Here is a 20,011-nt window from a genome sequence, read left to right as displayed (position 1 = left end):
TAAAGGGCAGAGACCAAAGAACTTCGTAAGACTAGTGTCAACGAGCTTCTCATCAAGATAGTCGAAAGTGAAGGACTTCGGGTCATGCAAGAGTGCACGACCAAGGAACGAATCAGGCAGTACGCGGTGTTGTACCTTTGCTACTCAGTGGAGTAGGCGGCAAGGTTGATGGAGAAGATGGTACAATCCCAGACCCGACCAAATCTATTAGAGAACTTCTGGAATGCAGGAAGTTTTCAGCCCAACTTGGAGTAATTCTCTAATAGATTTAGAGAGAGAGACTAATAATAAATCTATTAGAGAGTTACTCCAAGTTGGGCTGAAAACTTCCTGCATTCCAGAAGTTCGATGGCATGGAGAAGGTGAATCACAGTAACTAACTCAACGCAAGGAGTGCAAACACTTCAAGTGCTTCAAAAGTGTGAGCAAAGAGCAGGCGAAGGCTAGTAACCAGCTCGATGCATGGAGTACAACCTCGGGGAGGCAGGCGAAGGCCAGTAACCAGCTCGATGCATGGAGTACAACCTCGAGGAGGCAGGTAAAGTCAAGTAACCTTTTCCTTCTCAACCCTGAAGAGAATGGGTGAAACTGAGTATCCTAATTCTCTTATCTATCTAGTAGAGGAGCTTTGCACAGGTTCAAAGACCCTTCGAAGTTATTAGAAGACAATTGTTATCAAATCCTCACCGTTGGTGATCAGTGCTACTGAGAGTATAGTATCCGCCTCATTTCCCAACAAAATGCCAATCGAAAGCGGAAGTGATGCGAATCTACTTTTTTTTTTGTAAGTAAAAGTAAATTGATTGTTGTAAAGTTTCTACAAATAGCTTAATCTATACAAGTCATAGACAAAACCAAGCAACTCATTGAGTACACATGCGGTAGTTATGACTACACATGCTGTAGACTATAACTCCTAACTATAGCTAATAAATAAAATTCATGTCCAGATATGTCAAGACTATCTGTGGGTAAGTATTTAACATCATTCCCAAGATCTTTAGTTAATAGCAAAATTAAATTTGATAAAAATATCTTTTTCTCTTCGGATAATGTGCTCCAATTTGAGATCATACTCCGTACAGGATCTTAAGTCTCTAGTAATCTCTGTCAAGAGCTGAGCATTGTTTGTGTGTTGACATTCAAATATTTTCTACATCTCTCCTTCCACATCCACCAAATAGCGCATCTAAAAGTAACCTTTGCCAGTTGTGTGAGAGGCCCTTTTCTTGAGAAATATTGCATGAGGTCACCTAGTTCTTGATGTAAGTTTGGTTGCGGCAATCTATTGAGTTCAAATCGTTGGAGAATCTCCTTCCATATCCACAAGCAAAATAGAGGTGGCCAACAGTTTCTTCTTGTTGCATACAGAGGGAGCATCGGTTAACATGGTAGATACCTCTTCTTTTCATATTGTCTATTGAAGGCAGTTTATTGAGAAGGGCCTGCCATGTACATAGGGAATGTCTCTGTGATCCCGGTCGATCCTATGTCCAACTGCTTGGATGTGACAATTAAGTGAAAGAAGAGTCGATGAGCAAATTTTGTGGAGGAAGGACCAAAAACTTTGAAAGTTTCCGAGGCGATACTCGTTAAAGCTCCAACAAGCATCCACCCAGTTCAAGCAGCATGAGGCATCTAAGAGACTAGCACATAGTAAGGATGGTCTTTTTGTTAGGACTCTAGCTTGGAGAGTCCTAATTAAGAGGGACATTCATGTAAAACTGTTAGGACTCTAGCTAGAAGAGTCCTAATTGAGAGAGGCATTCATGTAGGAGGTGTTTTCTTAGAGAAGAATTAGGAGTTATAAGGGAATCAGAGTCTTGACTAGGAGTCCTACTAGGAGTTGGTTAGAAGTAAGAGTCTTAAGTAGGAGTCCTATTAGGAGTTAGGGTTTAGAAGCCCTATAAATAGCCATGTATTCCTTCTCTTTTCATAAGCAATAGATGAATCTTTTCTGCAGCCTTTGAGCAGCAACTTGGAGGGAGGAACCCCTATAGAGTTCCAAGGAGGCCGATCCCCTAAAGAGATCAACCCCAAGTTTAGAATCTGCAAGGGTTCTAATACCTGGTATCAGAGCAGCATTCTTGGCATCTCGCTGCCCTTCCATTGCCATCCATCAGCCCTCCACAACCTCCCAAAGCAATTCCCACAATTGCTTAAAAGATCGTCGCCGAATTCCGCCATCATCTCCACCACCGTGGATCATCCTTTGATCTCCCCGTGAATTGCAACAGGTTCTGGTTTCCTACCTTACTGCTGCTGTAATTTAGTTATCCTTATTCGAAAATCCAAAAAAAAAAAATGTTCCTATATTGCTGCATAAACCTTTCGTCACAAAATTTTCATCTCTACGACGAAAGATACATTGCAGAATTCCAACCGCATAGCACCATCTGTTTGATCTTGCTACTGTGCTTTTTCTATCCAAATTTCTATGAAATTTTTATGACATCTTTGACACTTCCTAACAGCAGATTTTTCTTTGGTTTTTTCAAAAAATTCTTATTATAAACCATTGATCTTTTACGTCTAATCTGCTATACTTGAAAATCTGCACTGTAAAATTTCAGCCACATAGCACTATTTGTTTGATCTTGATACTATATTGTTTCTATCTAAATCTCTACGAAATTTTTATGATAGCTTTGAAACTTCCTAACAGTAGATTTCCCTTTGGTTTCATCAAAAAATTCTCAATATAAACCACTGATCTTTTACGTCCAATCTGCTATACTTAAAAATCTGTGCTGCAGAAAATTTCAGCGGCATATTGTTGCCTTAACCCATCTATTTGCAATCTTTTTTGAATGAAATTTCTTATACACTTCATAGATCATCTTGGCTTCCATCTAAGATTGATATATTAAGGAATTCATCTCTAAAAATAATTTTGTGTTGCTGCAAATTTTCATCGTAACCCGCTGAAATTTTTCGACGACAATTCTACTATCGTAATTTGCACCAATTTCCTTGCTGTTATACTGCCGAAATTTTCTTGATTAAATTAGATATCTTTGCTGTCATATAAACTGTGATTTTGCTATCAATTCCCTCCTCAATTCTCTCAAGTTTTTGGTGGAAATTACGTCGAGAAATCGTTGTTTCTTCAACGACAATTCTACTCTTACAAGACAGCACATACTTCCTGCAACTTCCACTGATTTCTATCAAACCTTTGCTACCATCTACCACAGATCCAAAACATTCATCCATATCTCTAAAACTCCACTAAACCACACCCTCAAACTGCACCCAAAACAGCCACAAAACAAGCCTAAATCGTAGCCTACATCCATCGATCCACTAATCCTTTCGACCATCACTTCTCTCAACTATATATGCCTTTAACCTGACAACAAAAGAGAGATCTTAACATCATAGATTTGGAGGCATATACTATGGCATCCAAGGAGGCAATCAATACTAAATTCAAAGCCTTGGAGGCACGAATGGAGGATAAGATTCGGACGCTCTTTACCGAACTCAGATTGGGCCGACCACTAAGCCTGAAAAAATCATATCACGGAGAGAGCTTTGCCCAATCGCACTAGGCTCGAAGAGATGAGTTCCAAGGGAGGGGAGGCTCTATGACTGAACCCAATTATCCATGCATGAGAGTGGACTTCCCTAGATGGGAAGAAGGAGACCCGATTGGTTGGATCTCGCGCGCGGAGCAATATTTTCAGTACCACAAAACCACGGATGCATCTATGGTGAAAATTGCAGCTATACATCTTGAAGGGGATTCTATACAGTGGTTTGACTGGTTTGAACATACTTATGGAGTCCTTTCATGACGACAATTCAAAGAATGACTACTGATCCGCTTCAGACCAACCGATTACGAGAATATTGACGGACAATTAGCAAAGATCCGACAAACCTCTACCATTCAGGAGTACCAAACCATTTTTGAAAGGTTATCTAATCAAACTCATGATTGGTCTCAAAAACAGCTATTGAGAACCTTTATTGAGGGCTTGAAGCCGGAGATCCGAGGAGAAGTTAAAGCGCGACAACCATATACACTTATGGCAGCCATCTCTTTCGCACAACATCAAGAGGAGCAATTGAACCATGAAGCTCGAAGGACTAGGGTCGCTCCTCAACCAGTAATATTGAAGCCCTTAGCCCCCCCTACTTTCGACCAAGTCCCTACACCAAAGAGGTTAACAAGAGAAGATCTTCGGGAGCGATATGCTAAGGGGTTATGTTGGCATTGTGATGAGCCGTGGAGCCGTGAGCATCGCTGTAGTAAAGGGGGACTTCTTATGATTGAACCGATAGAAGAAGAGGTCATTGAATATCCAAAAGAGAGCCTTGAACATAAAGAAGAAGATGCAGAAGAAGAGCCACAACCGACCAAAGTTACGGTACATACACTAGTTGGCTACTCAATCCCACAAACGATGAAAGTTGGAGGCCTTCTCAAACAACAACCGATCACTGTTCTCATCGACACGGGCAGCACTAATAACTTCCTAAACAGTAAGGTTGCTGTCTATATGAACTTACCTATTAAGAATTACAGCAGGTTTGTCCTTAAGGTCGCCAACAGACGGATTTTGAAGTGTGATCATAGGTGCCCACAGGTGAAACTGTTGTTGCAAGACCAAGAGATAATTGCAGATTTCTTCCTCCTCCCTCTTGATGTTCATGAGGCCATACTCAGAATTAAATGGTTGATGACATTAGGTGATATTTCTTGGAATTTTATGCAATTAATTATAAAATTTTACAGTAAGGAGAAACAGGTGATACTGCACGGGAAACGTGAGGGCAACGTAACGACGATTTGCACACAACAAATGGAGAAGGTTTTGCATAAAGTATGTAGTAGCTTTTTGGTACAACTTGAGCAACAAACTAAGGGAGAGCCAACAAAATTTGAAGATCCAAATCTACTTCCTTTGCTTGCTGAATTTTCGGATATATTTGACGAACCGCGCAACCTACCTCTTACTCGTCGGCATGATCATTGTATAATGATTCTTCTAGGCAAATCTCCAGCAAATGCTCAGCCATATCAATATCCACATCTCCAGAAGGATGAAATAGAAAGGATTGTAAAAGAGATGCTCAAAACAGGAGTTATTTGGCCAAGTTGCAGCCCCTACTCTTCACCGGTGCTCCTCATACAAAAGAAGGATGGAATATGACGATTATGTGTTGATTACCGAGCTCTCAATGGCATAACCATCAAGGATAAATACCCTATTCCAGTAGTAGATGAGTTGCTAAGGGAGCACAAATCTTCATAAAGCTGGACCTTCGATCCGGGTATCATCAAATACGAGTATGCGAAGAAGAAATACCGAAAACCACCTTTTGAACACACAACAACCACTATGAATTTTTGCTTTCTTCATAAGAAGGTGGAATATCTTGGGCATATCATATCAGAGGAAGGTGTGGTAGTAGACCCCTTCAAAATTGGAGCAATGCAAAACTGGCTGACCCCGTGGAACGTAAAATTGCTACATGGCTTTCTGGGTTTAACAGGCTACTACTACAAGTTCGTGAAAAACTATGGAGAGATCAGTGCACCACTTGCTTCCTTACTAAAAAAAGATGTCTTCCAATGGTCGGACAAAGCCTCCGCTGCCTTCGACAAACTTAAGGCAGCCATGACGATGACGCCGGTGCTAACACTACCAGATTTCAATCGACCCTTCATTATTGAGGCCGACGCATCTGGAGTCAAAATTGGAGTCATTCTCATGCAAGATGGTCGACCACTCATATACACTAGTATGGCATTATCTCCCTCCCATTAAAATAAGTCAACATATGATAAGGAGATGCTCGCCATTGTGCGCGCAACAACGAGGTGGAGACCCTACTTGATTGGCCGACGATTTCAAATTAAAACCGACCATAAAAGCCTCAAGTACTTTTTGGAGCGAAAAATATCATCCCTTGAGCAGCAAAAAAGGGTAATAAAACTTCTTGGATTTGATTATGAAGTAACTTACAAAAAGGGGAAAGAGAATGTTCTTGCAGATGCGCTTTCGCAGCTACCCGAGCAAGTTGAAGTTTCGGTCGTTTCACTTCCGACCAGCGACTTTCTTAAGGATATTAAGATGGAATGGCAGGAAGATTCAGAGACTAGTAAGATTATAAAAAAATTGGAGGAAGCACCAAGCCCCATGGCTCATTACAATTGGGACTCAAAAGAATTACACTATACGGGACGCATTGTGCTTACGATAAATTCTACTTGCATCTTCACGAGCAGATTTTGGACAAAGTTATTCCATATGCAGGGTACTAAATTGAAAAGGAGTATGACATATCACCCACAAACCGATGGCCAGACGAAAGTTTTAAATAGGTTCTTGGAGACAGCCCAAAGCCACCCACCAAATATGACTACACAAAGAGAACTCCAGACCCAGCCAAGTGCCATTATTGATCGACGGATCGTGACTCGACGATGATGACCCACTAATGAAGTGCTAATACGGTGGGCGAACCTACCAATAGAAGATGCCACTTGGGAGAACTATGACGACTTGAAGATCAAATTCCCCGAATTCACGAATCATCAGCCTCGAGGACAAGGCTGATTTGAAGAGGGCGGGTGTGTTAGGACTCTAGCTTGGAGAGTCCTAATTGAGAGGGACATTCATGTAAAACTGTTAGGACTCTAGCTAGGAGAGTCCTAATTGAGAGGGGCATTCATGTAGGAGGTGTTTTCTTAGAGAAGAATTAGGAGTTGTAAGGGAATCAGAGTCTTAACTAGGAGTCCTACTAGGAGTTGATTAGAAGTAAAAGTCTTAAGTAGGAGTCCTATTAGGAGTTAGGGTTTAGAAGCCCTATAAATAGCCATGTATTCCTTCTCTTTTCATAAGCAATAGATGAATCTTTTCTGCAGCCTTTGAGCAGCAACTTGGAGGGAGGAACCCCTATAGAGTTCCAAGGAGGCCGATCCCCTAAAGAGATCAACCCCAAGTTTAGATTCTACAAGGGTTCTAACACTTTTCCTTTATCTGGAGGATTCGCAGGAATCAACAAGGATCAACACAACTCAGCCAACCCCACACCAGAGTCAGAGTCATTGGTTAGTTGAAGCAGCATGGCGGATCAAAGGTTCACCTACTCAAAAACAACAATGGAGAGCAGTTGGGAGCCAAGAGGCGCATTGCAGCTTGAGCAGAAGATTGAAGACTCAACAAGGGCGAGGAGTTGTAGTGTTGACAAAGGCTTCGACAAGGATGTCGAAGGAATAAGTGGGGGAGAATGTCACGGATAAACTTCTAAACAAGATGTTTGATGTAATGCTTATGTATGTCCGTGTCTTTTGGTATGTTCTTATTTTACCTAGCATGTAGAGGGACAGCCGAAGGCTTAATAATCTCATTTTAGTTGGGTTTGGTGGCCGTTTTAGGCTTGTAAATAAAAGTTATGTCATGTGGACACTTGTGAGAGATTTTTGATCTGTAGTGGACTATTTTGACCCTTTGTTGTGCAACTATTCAGAGCTTATAAAGTCTATTTGTGGATCCCGAGTGAGGCATTCTTTCTAACCCGTTTTCTCTTTCGTAGGTCCTAAGGGACCATGGGAGGCTTCCTGGAGGCTAACCTTTGCGGACGGACACGCAAGGGTGCCACACGACTTAGGCAAAACCAGCTAAGTCCGTGACAATGTGGGTCAATCTAATTGCCTCACGTTTACCAACTTAATATTATTAAGAGAAAGGTTTCTATAATTTGGTCTCCTAATATGATATATCACACATATACATATTTAATATATATCTACATCGCATGTAATTATATATACAAATCTAGTATGTGTATAAGCAATCACACTAGATGATCATGAACCACAACCTAATATGATCCGGCCCGAGCCAGTAGGTCTAATCATTCATATCAAGATTTATGTGTGTAACGATGCATCTTCATGCCATGTGATCATCCATCTCGTCCTCATTAGTTCCGTCGACATCTCGATACATCTCCATGCATCGTGATCATCCATCTCATGGGTCCTGCTATCGCATCCACATTCCCGCTATGCTGTCACGCCCCTCAAAATATCCATGATTTTTAAAATTTTCGTCACAGACCAATCCAGGATCCAAACTAACGTTTGAGGACACTGAAAACATTCTATTCATATTCACATCCATAAAACCTGTGCAGTTTATAATCATATATCACATCACTCGATAATTCACATTTATGGCAACCCAAGCCAACTTGACAAACATGAACAACATTTATAAATCCACAAGCTAAATAAATTATACAATCAGAACTCCAACTATTCACCACAAGTTCATATCACCATAAATTAGACTTAACATTCTGAAATTCCAAATAAGAGAGATCTCCTAACACTTGGACACAGTATATCTATTTCGGTTCATCGACAACATTTCATTATATACAAGACATACTTATACAACAATATCGTAATAACCAACCAGACTTGCCCATTATTCTGAATAGCTATCCACTGCCTCAGCCCAAATCAAACATCTCGAAGAGTGACAAGCTGACCTGAAAGATTTATATAACAACGGAGTGAGCCAAAAACGGCTCAGCAAGTGACAAAGCATATTCAGAACAAAAGGAACGGTTTCAAACGAGTAAGGTATCATAATGCAAGGCAGAATACAAGAATTCTCAAGGATACCATCTCAATAAATACCAAATCATACGTATCATGTCATTCATAACATATTTGATCCATAACGAATGGAGCATAGAGTAATTGAAGCATATCAATGGCAGATAGGACATTTCAGAACATATCAGTTCATAGCAAATGGAGCACAGAGTAATTTGGAGCATATCAATGGTAGATAGGACATTTCAGAACATATCAGTTCATAGCAAATGGAGCACAGAGTAATTGGAGCATATCAATGGCATATGAAATGTTCCGGAGCATATCAACGGCATATGGAACATTTCGAAGCATATCATCAGTGAATGAAGCATTTCAGAGCATATCGAAAACAAATATCGTACAGAAGCTCAAACGTCGTCTTTGACGTTGCAAACATATCAATCTTATCCAAAGCATGTACAGAAACACATAACCAAAGCTCTGGATATCATATCAATCATACAGAAGGTGTAGTGGGATCTCAGTTAGAATGTGATTCATCCATTTCTGAATGACCACCTGACAAAAGTCTCCCACGTCTGGGAGCTCCATCCACCCACGTCTAGGTGAAGTCAAAGGGGCCGGCAGAGCATCGCAGGCTCTAAGCAATATCCCACAAAGCGGGACCCCACAAAGCGGGCAAATAAGCGCATACCAGAATATCCCACAAAGCGGGACCCCACAAAGCGGGCAAATCAGCGCATACCCTTTACCATTTCTGGCAAAGGTCCAGACAATCCCACAAACACCAGAGTACAAAAGGGCAGTACGAACAATAAATAGCATATATCGGAAGCACACGCGGAACAACAAACGTACATGTGCCTTTACGAGTCAAATATGATGCAAGGAACAAATCTCTCACAAATGTATTCAGATTTGGAAACGAAATGAAAGCAAGAGCATTCAAGGATTCCAAACAATCATATATAGCTCAATGCAAATAAGAAGGTTAGATAAATTCAATGTCAAATGAATGAACTGGAATAGGCACATATCGGGAGCAAATGCGGAACAATGGAATATACATGTCCCTATATGGGTCAATACGATATAGCATAAACGTTCCACAATGGTTTTCAAGAATGCAATAATTTTAAGGACAAGAGTATACAAGAACTCAAAGCAGTAATATAAAGCTCAATTGAATAAGAAAGCTAAAGGATATCAACTTCCAAAGGAATGAAACCAGAATATGAGAAATCGACCAAAGCTCGATTTCTGGCAGAATACAAGAGGCACATTGAACAAATGATTCAAACTATCAATCGTGCTCCAATTTACTCAGAAATAATCATTGGATAATACTTTCAGATAAGACAGGCTTCATAGGAATTGAACTGTCCAACAGAGAGAGTTACAAATAATTTGGTAAGCAAGTGTCGTAGAACAAAATCTCTGTTGGCAGAATTCATAATGTCAGATTCAACAGATAACTGGGCAGGTGTTTGGATTCCAAATCTTTCAATCCATATATCAAAGAAAGGTCTACGAGTCTAGTTTCCAATGAAATCAGTTTTGAACAAATCAGAGTTTCCAACAAAGACTTATAGGTAGCTCGGTATCAAAAGGTCAGAATCTCAAAAGTTGCACAGATTCGAATCGTTACGTTTAAACAGGAGATATAACAAATGCAAGGCTAGAACAATTCAAAGTTCCTCATATTCAAAGCAAATGTAGAGATAAAAATGGCAGTGAGGAAGATCAGGATACTTGCAATAAGACATATCAGAGCAATTATAGGAGAAACGATCAGGGAACTTGCAATAGAAAGGATCGAAACAAGTGGGAAACTTGCCTTTCAAAGATTTCGATCCGAAGATCCAAAGAAGGTGCCAGCCCAAATCCTTCTACTTTTCCTCCGTGTCCTCTCTCTGTTTCGTTTTGTGCTCCCGTTTTCTTCCTTTCTTCGCAACTACACCACGTGTCGAACATCGAGGCACAGTCACCTGCTCTCTCTTACTCTCATTCCTTCTTTTTCTTTCCCAAACGCAGCTGCCACAGCCGCCGCCGCTGCCGCTGCCACAATCGCAACTGCGGTCACAACCGCAGCCCCCTTCCACTGCACTATTTCCTTCTTCCCTTCTCTCGTTCCTACTCTTTCTCTTTCCCAAAAGCAGCTACTGCAGCTACTGCAGCCACCTACCGCAACCAACGTCGCAGCCGCAGCCGGAGTCGCAGCCACGGCCGCAGCCACCACACTCGCAGCCTCTTCTTCCTCCCCTGCTCTATTTCCTCCTCCTCTTCCAGCTGCAGCTGCCACTGCCGCAGCTGCCACCCCTTCTCCTCTTCCTCTCCTTCCCTTTCTCTTCTTCTTCCTTTCCTTCTCTTCTTTCCCAGCCACAGCTGCAGCTGCCATCGCCGCAGCCGCAGCCCCTTCTCCTCTTCCTCTCTTCTTCCTCTCCTTCCCTTTCTCTTCTTCTTCCTTTCCTTTTTCTCTTCCTCTTTCCCTGCCACAGCTGCAGCTGCCACAACCGCAGCCGCAGCTACTTCTTTCCCTTCTCCTCTTCCTTCTCCTTCCTTTCTTCTTCTTCTCTCCCCGCTGCAACTGCTGCAGTCGCGGCCGCAGCCACGGCCGCAACCTCTCCCTCCTCCCCTGCTCATCTTCCTCTTCTTCTTCTCTTCCAGCTGCAGCTGCCATCGCCGCAGCTGCAGCCCCCTTCTTCTCCCCGACGAACAGCACCTCCTTTCCTCTGTTTCCTTCTGCAGGAAACAGAGGTGCCGCCTCTTCACCCGCTTCTACTTCTTCTCTTCTTCCTCATCATCTCTTGCTCTCCTTCTCTTCCAGTTGCAGCTGCCACCGCCGCAGCCGCAGCTCCTCCTTTCCCTTCTCTTCTTCCTCTCCTTCCTTTCTTCTTCTTCTCTTCTTCTCCTTCCTCCCCTTCTTCTCCCCGACGTCACACACACCCTCTCCTCTGTTTCCTCTGCAGGAAACAGAGGTATCGCAACCTCTTCTCCTGCTTCCTCTTCCTCTTCTCTTCCTCTTCTTCTTCTTCTCCTCTTCGAACGCCCCACCTCTCCTCTGTTTCCACCTGCAGGAAACAGAGGTGCTGCAGCCCTAGCTGCTGCCACCTCTCGCTCCTCTCCCTCTTCCCTCTCTTTTCCCTCTTCTTCTCCTTCTTTTCTTCTCCTCTTCCCTTTTCCTCCCCAACCCCACACACCTCCTCGCTGCAGCCTTGCCGCAGCTATCATCCTCTCTTCTTCTTCTTCTTCTTCTTCTGCTTCTTCTTCCTCTCTTCTTCTCCCCACGCCCCACAGCTTCTCGCTGCAGCCCTCGCTGCAGCCACCTCCTCTTCTTCTTCTTCTTCATCTTCTTCTCTTCTTCCTCTCTTCTTCCTCCTCTCTTCTTTTCTCTCTTCTTCTTCTTTTCTTCAACCAGTCTCCTTCTCCTCACGCCCCACCGCTCTCTCTGTTTCTGGAAAGAAACAGAGTGCGTGGGAGGCGGTGGGATAATACCGAATTTTCGGTTTTTCCTTTTCTTTTTTTTTTCTTTTTGCAACTTAGCAGTTTAGTCCTTGTAATTTCTATATTTACATATAGGTCCCCCAATTTACATATAAATCCTTATTAATACATTTTTAAAAGTGGGGGATATTACACTCTCCCCCCTTTAAAAGAAAATTTAGTCCTCTAAATTGGTCATAGCTCAATCGATGAAAAGATGAGGATTATGATTTCTTTATTTCCTCCTCCTACTCTTAAATAGTTTCATCAATACAATACAATTACATAATTATCCAAGAGTGACCGAAATATTCTCCTCCTTGATCCTCAATAGATGGTAACCCGACCTTCAAACAATCTTTTAAAATACCTGTGCACCCTGCAGTTAATCAAACAAGTGGTCACTTTAGAAAATACTTGTTTTTTGATGGTCACCTAATTCAACTATCTATAATCAATACAAAGCCTCAATGTTCCATCCATCTTTTAACTAACACCGGAGCACCCCATGATGAAATATTAAGCCAAATAAAATCCTCATTTAATAATCCTTGTAGTTGCTTTTCTAATTCCACTTACTCAAATGATATCTTTCTGTAGAGAGGCTTAGATTTTAGGATTGTCCCAAGGACCAAATCAAAAGCAAAATCACATTTGGAGGTAATCCAAACAAGTCATCCTGGGATACATTAGGCAAGGAGATAAATAATGTCCAATACTCTCAAAATAAAAGATCGGCTGATCAAATATGCAAAAAGTGATCATTTGTTATATACCAATCCATACTGGTATGATAGGAAGATAGCCAATCCATACCAAGTATAATATCAAAACTCCAAATCTCTAGAAGAACTAAATCAGCAAAAGTTCAAGTTCTCCAATAAGAATCAGACAAGAGGACCAGATTCAACTTCGTTATCAAAGAATCTCCAATGATCGTATTTACTTATAGCACATAATTTAGTGGTCTAGGTTGAATACCCAAGTGATAAGCAAAATATTACGAATCAAATCGTAGATTGGACCCATGGTCGAACAAATATTTGCATTCTTTCATAAACATGCATAATACCTTTGACCACTAATTCAGAAGTTTCAGAATCATATTCAGTGATAGCATACACTCTTACATGGGCTGATGATTTAGGAGACAGTGACTCTTTCTTCTTGTTCAAAGGGCAAACTTTTATTTTATGATCAAACTTTCCATAAGCAAAATAGGCTCTAGTCACGCACAAACATAAACTTGTTTCATAATTTAACTTGCAATTCACACCTGATTGAGTCTTTTGTGGTGACTTCCCGTTTCAAATCCAAATGTCTTGACTCTCTTGTTGTTACTTACTGATTCATTTCCAATCATATTTTTATTGGTAAACTTGTTCTTGTCATTCTTGCCATTGATCTTCAAAAATTCTTTTCATTGTTGCCGTCAATAATAAGTCTTTACTTCCAATATAACGTGGCAAAAGAAATCTTTCGAGTATCAGAACAATTTTGTATATCAAATATCTTCTCCATTTGCATCATCCATTTTTCTACCACCAATGAAATTAGGTTCATCATGCTTCTGCTGCGCCACTCTGATTCAATATCCCCAATCAATCCTTTCATTCCCCTTAATTAATCAGAAACAAATAATATAGGAGGACCAAATGTCCTCATCATCCCAGATTCCTAAAATGCAGCAAAGAAAATTTCCACCAATCACTATAGTTCATTAGACCTCAATATATTTTGCACGTCAACATATCAAATATTTCAGAATCCTCAAACAATGCTCTGATACCACCTCTGTCACGCCCCTCAAAATATCCATGATTTTTAAAATTTTCGTCACAGACCAATCCAGGATCCAAACTAACGTTTGAGGACACTGAAAACATTCTATTCATATTCACATCCATAAAACCTGTGCAGTTTATAATCATATATCACATCACTCGATAATTCACATTTATGGCAACCCAAGCCAACTTGACAAACATGAACAACATTTATAAATCCACAAGCTAAATAAATTATACAATCAGAACTCCAACTATTCACCACAAGTTCATATCACCATAAATTAGACTTAACATTCTGAAATTCCAAATAAGAGAGATCTCCTAACACTTGGACACAGTATATCTATTTCGGTTCATCGACAACATTTCATTATATACAAGACATACTTATACAACAATATCGTAATAACCAACCAGACTTGCCCATTATTCTGAATAGCTATCCACTGCCTCAGCCCAAATCAAACATCTCGAAGAGTGACAAGCTGACCTGAAAGATTTATATAACAACGGAGTGAGCCAAAAACGGCTCAGCAAGTGACAAAGCATATTCAGAACAAAAGGAACGGTTTCAAACGAGTAAGGTATCATAATGCAAGGCAGAATACAAGAATTCTCAAGGATACCATCTCAATAAATACCAAATCATACGTATCATGTCATTCATAACATATTTGATCCATAACGAATGGAGCATAGAGTAATTGAAGCATATCAATGGCAGATAGGACATTTCAGAACATATCAGTTCATAGCAAATGGAGCACAGAGTAATTTGGAGCATATCAATGGTAGATAGGACATTTCAGAACATATCAGTTCATAGCAAATGGAGCACAGAGTAATTGGAGCATATCAATGGCATATGAAATGTTCCGGAGCATATCAACGGCATATGGAACATTTCGAAGCATATCATCAGTGAATGAAGCATTTCAGAGCATATCGAAAACAAATATCGTACAGAAGCTCAAACGTCGTCTTTGACGTTGCAAACATATCAATCTTATCCAAAGCATGTACAGAAACACATAACCAAAGCTCTGGATATCATATCAATCATACAGAAGGTGTAGTGGGATCTCAGTTAGAATGTGATTCATCCATTTCTGAATGACCACCTGACAAAAGTCTCCCACGTCTGGGAGCTCCATCCACCCACGTCTAGGTGAAGTCAAAGGGGCCGGCAGAGCATCGCAGGCTCTAAGCAATATCCCACAAAGCGGGACCCCACAAAGCGGGCAAATAAGCGCATACCAGAATATCCCACAAAGCGGGACCCCACAAAGCGGGCAAATCAGCGCATACCCTTTACCATTTCTGGCAAAGGTCCAGACAATCCCACAAACACCAGAGTACAAAAGGGCAGTACGAACAATAAATAGCATATATCGGAAGCACACGCGGAACAACAAACGTACATGTGCCTTTACGAGTCAAATATGATGCAAGGAACAAATCTCTCACAAATGTATTCAGATTTGGAAACGAAATGAAAGCAAGAGCATTCAAGGATTCCAAACAATCATATATAGCTCAATGCAAATAAGAAGGTTAGATAAATTCAATGTCAAATGAATGAACTGGAATAGGCACATATCGGGAGCAAATGCGGAACAATGGAATATACATGTCCCTATATGGGTCAATACGATATAGCATAAACGTTCCACAATGGTTTTCAAGAATGCAATAATTTTAAGGACAAGAGTATACAAGAACTCAAAGCAGTAATATAAAGCTCAATTGAATAAGAAAGCTAAAGGATATCAACTTCCAAAGGAATGAAACCAGAATATGAGAAATCGACCAAAGCTCGATTTCTGGCAGAATACAAGAGGCACATTGAACAAATGATTCAAACTATCAATCGTGCTCCAATTTACTCAGAAATAATCATTGGATAATACTTTCAGATAAGACAGGCTTCATAGGAATTGAACTGTCCAACAGAGAGAGTTACAAATAATTTGGTAAGCAAGTGTCGTAGAACAAAATCTCTGTTGGCAGAATTCATAATATCAGATTCAACAGATAACTGGGCAGGTGTTTGGATTCCAAATCTTTCAATCCATATATCAAAGAAAGGTCTACGAGTCTAGTTTCCAATGAAATCAGTTTTGAACAAATCAGAGTTTCCAACAAAGACTTATAGGTAGCTCGGTATCAAAAGGTCAGAATCTCAAAAGTTGCACAGATTCAAATCGTTACGTTTAAACAGGAGATATAACAAATGCAAGGCTAGAACAATTCAAAGTTCCTCATATTCAAAGCAAATGTAGAGATAAAAATGGCAGTGAGGAAGATCAGGATACTTGCAATAAGACATATCAGAGCAATTATAGGAGAAACGATCAGGGAACTTGCAATAGAAAGGATCGAAACAAGTGGGAAACTTGCCTTTCAAAGATTTCGATCCGAAGATCCAAAGAAGGTGCCAGCCCAAATCCTTCTACTTTTCCTCCGTGTCCTCTCTCTGTTTCGTTTTGTGCTCCCGTTTTCTTCCTTTCTTCGCAACTACACCACGTGTCGAACATCGAGGCACAGTCACCTGCTCTCTCTTACTCTCATTCCTTCTTTTTCTTTCCCAAACGCAGCTGCCACAGCCGCCGCCGCTGCCGCTGCCACAATCGCAACTGCGGTCACAACCGCAGCCCCCTTCCACTGCACTATTTCCTTCTTCCCTTCTCTCGTTCCTACTCTTTCTCTTTCCCAAAAGCAGCTACTGCAGCTACTGCAGCCACCTACCACAGCCAACGTCGCAGCCGCAGCCGGAGTCGCAGCCACGGCCGCAGCCACCACACTCGCAGCCTCTTCTTCCTCCCCTGCTCTATTTCCTCCTCCTCTTCCAGCTGCAGCTGCCACTGCCGCAGCTGCCACCCCTTCTCCTCTTCCTCTCTTCTTCCTCTCCTTCCCTTTCTCTTCTTCTTCCTTTCCTTCTCTTCTTTCCCAGCCACAGCTGCAACTGCCATCGCCGCAGCCGCAGCCCCTTCTCCTCTTCCTCTCTTCTTCCTCTCCTTCCCTTTCTCTTCTTCTTCCTTTCCTTTTTCTCTTCCTCTTTCCCTGCCACAGCTGCAGCTGCCACAACCACAGCCGCAGCTACTTCTTTCCCTTCTCCTCTTCCTTCTCCTTCCTTTCTTCTTCTTCTCTCCCCGCTGCAACTGCTGCAGTCGCGGTCGCAGCCACGGCCGCAACCTCTCCCTCCTCCCCTGCTCATCTTCCTCTTCTTCTTCTCTTCCAGCTGCAGCTGCCATCGCCGCAGCTGCAGCCCCCTTCTTCTCCCCGACGAACAGCACCTCCTTTCCTCTGTTTCCTCCTGCAGGAAACAGAGGTGCCGCCTCTTCACCCGCTTCTACTTCTTCTCTTCTTCCTCATCATCTCTTGCTCTCCTTCTCTTCCAGCTGCAGCTGCCACCGCCGCAGCCGCAGCTCCTCCTTTCCCTTCTCTTCTTCCTCTCCTTCCTTTCTTCTTCTTCTCTTCTTCTCCTTCCTCCCCTTCTTCTCCCCGACGTCACACACACCCTCTCCTCTGTTTCCTCTGCAGGAAACAGAGGTATCGCAACCTCTTCTCCTGCTTCCTCTTCCTCTTCTCTTCCTCTTCTTCTTCTTCTCCTCTTCGAACGCCCCACCTCTCCTCTGTTTCCACCTGCAGGAAACAGAGGTGCTGCAGCCCTAGCTGCTGCCACCTCTCGCTCCTCTCCCTCTTCCCTCTCTTTTCCCTCTTCTTCTCCTTCTTTTCTTCTCCTCTTCCCTTTTCCTCCCCAACCCCACACACCTCCTCGCTGCAGCCTTGCCGCAGCTATCATCCTCTCTTCTTCTTCTTCTTCTTCTTCTGCTTCTTCTTCCTCTCTTCTTCTCCCCACGCCCCACAGCTTCTCGCTGCAGCCCTCGCTGCAGCCACCTCCTCTTCTTCTTCTTCTTCATCTTCTTCTCTTCTTCCTCTCTTCTTCCTCCTCTCTTCTTTTCCCTCTTCTTCTTCTTTTCTTCAACCACTCTCCTTCTCCTCACGCCCCACCGCTCTCTCTGTTTCTGGAAAGAAACAGAGTGCGTGGGAGGCGGTGGGATAATACCGAATTTTCGGTTTTTCCTTTTCTTTTTTTTTTTCTTTTTGCAACTTAGCAGTTTAGTCCTTGTAATTTCTATATTTACATATAGGTCCCCCAATTTACATATAAATCCTTATTAATACATTTTTAAAAGTGGGGGATATTACATATGCCTCCTTATGTGACTACAACTTAATCGTAAGCATGCAGGCCCGACAATAAACGAGAAATATAACGGAGGCTCGCAAGCCCCAATAATAATAATCACAAGCACAAAAATCACACCGTCCATGATCATCCGTCCACACATCATACATCACATGTATAAATCATCATCATGTAGGACTACTAGATAATAATAAAAATAATAATCAATTAAACTTTTTAATTAATTAATATTTTTTGAAATCAGGGACATGTAGGAAATTTTTGAATTCCTAGGGGTATTTTTATAATTTAGACAAAGGACAGAAACTGAAATTTCTCAAATTCCCAATGGCAAAACTATCTTTTGCCCAGAAAACGCTATGCCCCTTTCTCCCTTTCCCTTGTTGCAGCCGCCACCGCCGCCACCCTACTAGCGGCAGGCAGTGCGGCAAAGGGCGGGGCACTGCCCTTGCCTATGGGCGGCACATCCGCTAGTGGCGCTGCCCCTGCAGGTGGGTGCCCCCACGGGCGCCGCCACCTCTGCGGAGGAAAACATGTCAAAAGATTGGTCGTTGGGCCGAAGGATCGGTCAATGTATCGACAGAACTTTGGGCTATAGATTTGGGCATCGGGCTAAGAAGAGTGGATATTGCGCCAAGGATATCGGAGTTGCAGAGTTAATTGGCCGATTGAGCAATAGGCCACAAGAGAGGACGATGTACCGAAGAATTTGATGAAGCGTCGTGGGACCAATGACAAGCTGAACAACATGATTTGTTGAATATCAGATTTTGAAGATGAAGTCAATTGATGGATTAATTGATTTAATCCATATTATTGAGTTAAGTGTGCAGGATTAAATACGATAGCTTGAAGACATAAAGCAAGTTTATCGGAGTCAAGTTCAATGGGTGTTCGAGAGTGCACTGAAAGTCCAAAGAATCGTCGGAAGTGCTGTCGGAACCAACCGAGAAAGAATCGAGGACTTGCCGAAGTTTTCGGAAGTCCGCCGGAAAGATCGTCAGAGGTTTACGGAGATCACCGAGATGGTTCGTGTTGAATCTCGGATTTTGATGATAAAATCAATTGATGGGTTAATTGATCTAATCCATATTATTGAGTTAAGTGTGTTGGAATAACTACGATAACCAGAAAACACAAAGCAAGAATACCGGAGTCAAGTTCGATGGACATTTAAGAGTCCGAAGAATCGTCGGAGATGCTGCCGGAACCAACCTGAAGAAATCGGGAACCTGTCAGAATTTTTGGAAGTTCGCCGAAGAGATCGTCGGAGGTTCACGGAGATCACCGAGAAGGCTCGACTACTCGTTAAAGTCATCACAAGATCGGGAGCTTGCTGGGAGTCCGTCGGAAGAAGTTCGTCGGAAAGCTCGCCGGAACAATACTCGACGTTCGCGATTGAAAACTTGCTTAGGATGTTTTTTTTGGTTATGTAGTTCACTTGTAATTAGGATTAGGATTAAGAGATAATCCTATATCCTAGTTAGGGGCCAATTGGTCCCAAAATTAGACTTGGTTTGGGCTAAATTTGAAGCCCAACCAGTGAATCGAAGGGTCTGGCGGTGGCACCGCCAGACTAGGCGGTTGCACCGCCCAGCACCCGAGAGCTGGGCGGTGGCACCGCTTGGTTGGGCGGTGGCACCGCCAGTCCACTGTCAGTGTTAGAAACTGACAGGCGGTGGCACCGCCAGCATCGGGAAACAAAGAGGATTCAAATTTTGGAGCCCAAATTTGAATCCTCTTGAGGCCTATAAATACCCCTCAATTCTCAGCTGAGATTACAACTTTTTGAGAAGCAATTGATTGAGAGAAAGGTCTTAGAAAAGTCATTGCTGGTCTTGTTTTCAATTTGCTAGTGTTCACCTCCTTCTTTCTTGCTGAAAATCTGTAAGAGAGTGAACCACTTGTAAAAAGTTGTAAGAGGGGTATTTACCCTTC

General features: G+C 42.2%; 1 long non-coding RNA gene across 1 annotated transcript; it reads right to left on the bottom strand.

Moving 5' to 3' along the window:
• Nucleotides 1-14,047: 14,047 nt before the first annotated feature.
• Nucleotides 14,048-18,093, bottom strand: LOC135605133 (uncharacterized). The gene is made up of 2 exons (XR_010484323.1): nucleotides 16,261-18,093; nucleotides 14,048-14,350 (listed from the first exon to the last, which is right to left on the bottom strand). It is a non-coding gene; the product is annotated as an uncharacterized LOC135605133 (long non-coding RNA).
• Between the last annotated feature and the right edge of the window lie 1,918 nt (nucleotides 18,094-20,011).

This window comes from Musa acuminata, chromosome BXJ2-2 (genome assembly GCF_036884655.1).
Source record: "Musa acuminata AAA Group cultivar baxijiao chromosome BXJ2-2, Cavendish_Baxijiao_AAA, whole genome shotgun sequence".
Classification (NCBI taxonomy): domain Eukaryota; kingdom Viridiplantae; phylum Streptophyta; class Magnoliopsida; order Zingiberales; family Musaceae; genus Musa; species Musa acuminata.
This window is presented reverse-complemented; position numbering and strand designations above follow the sequence as displayed.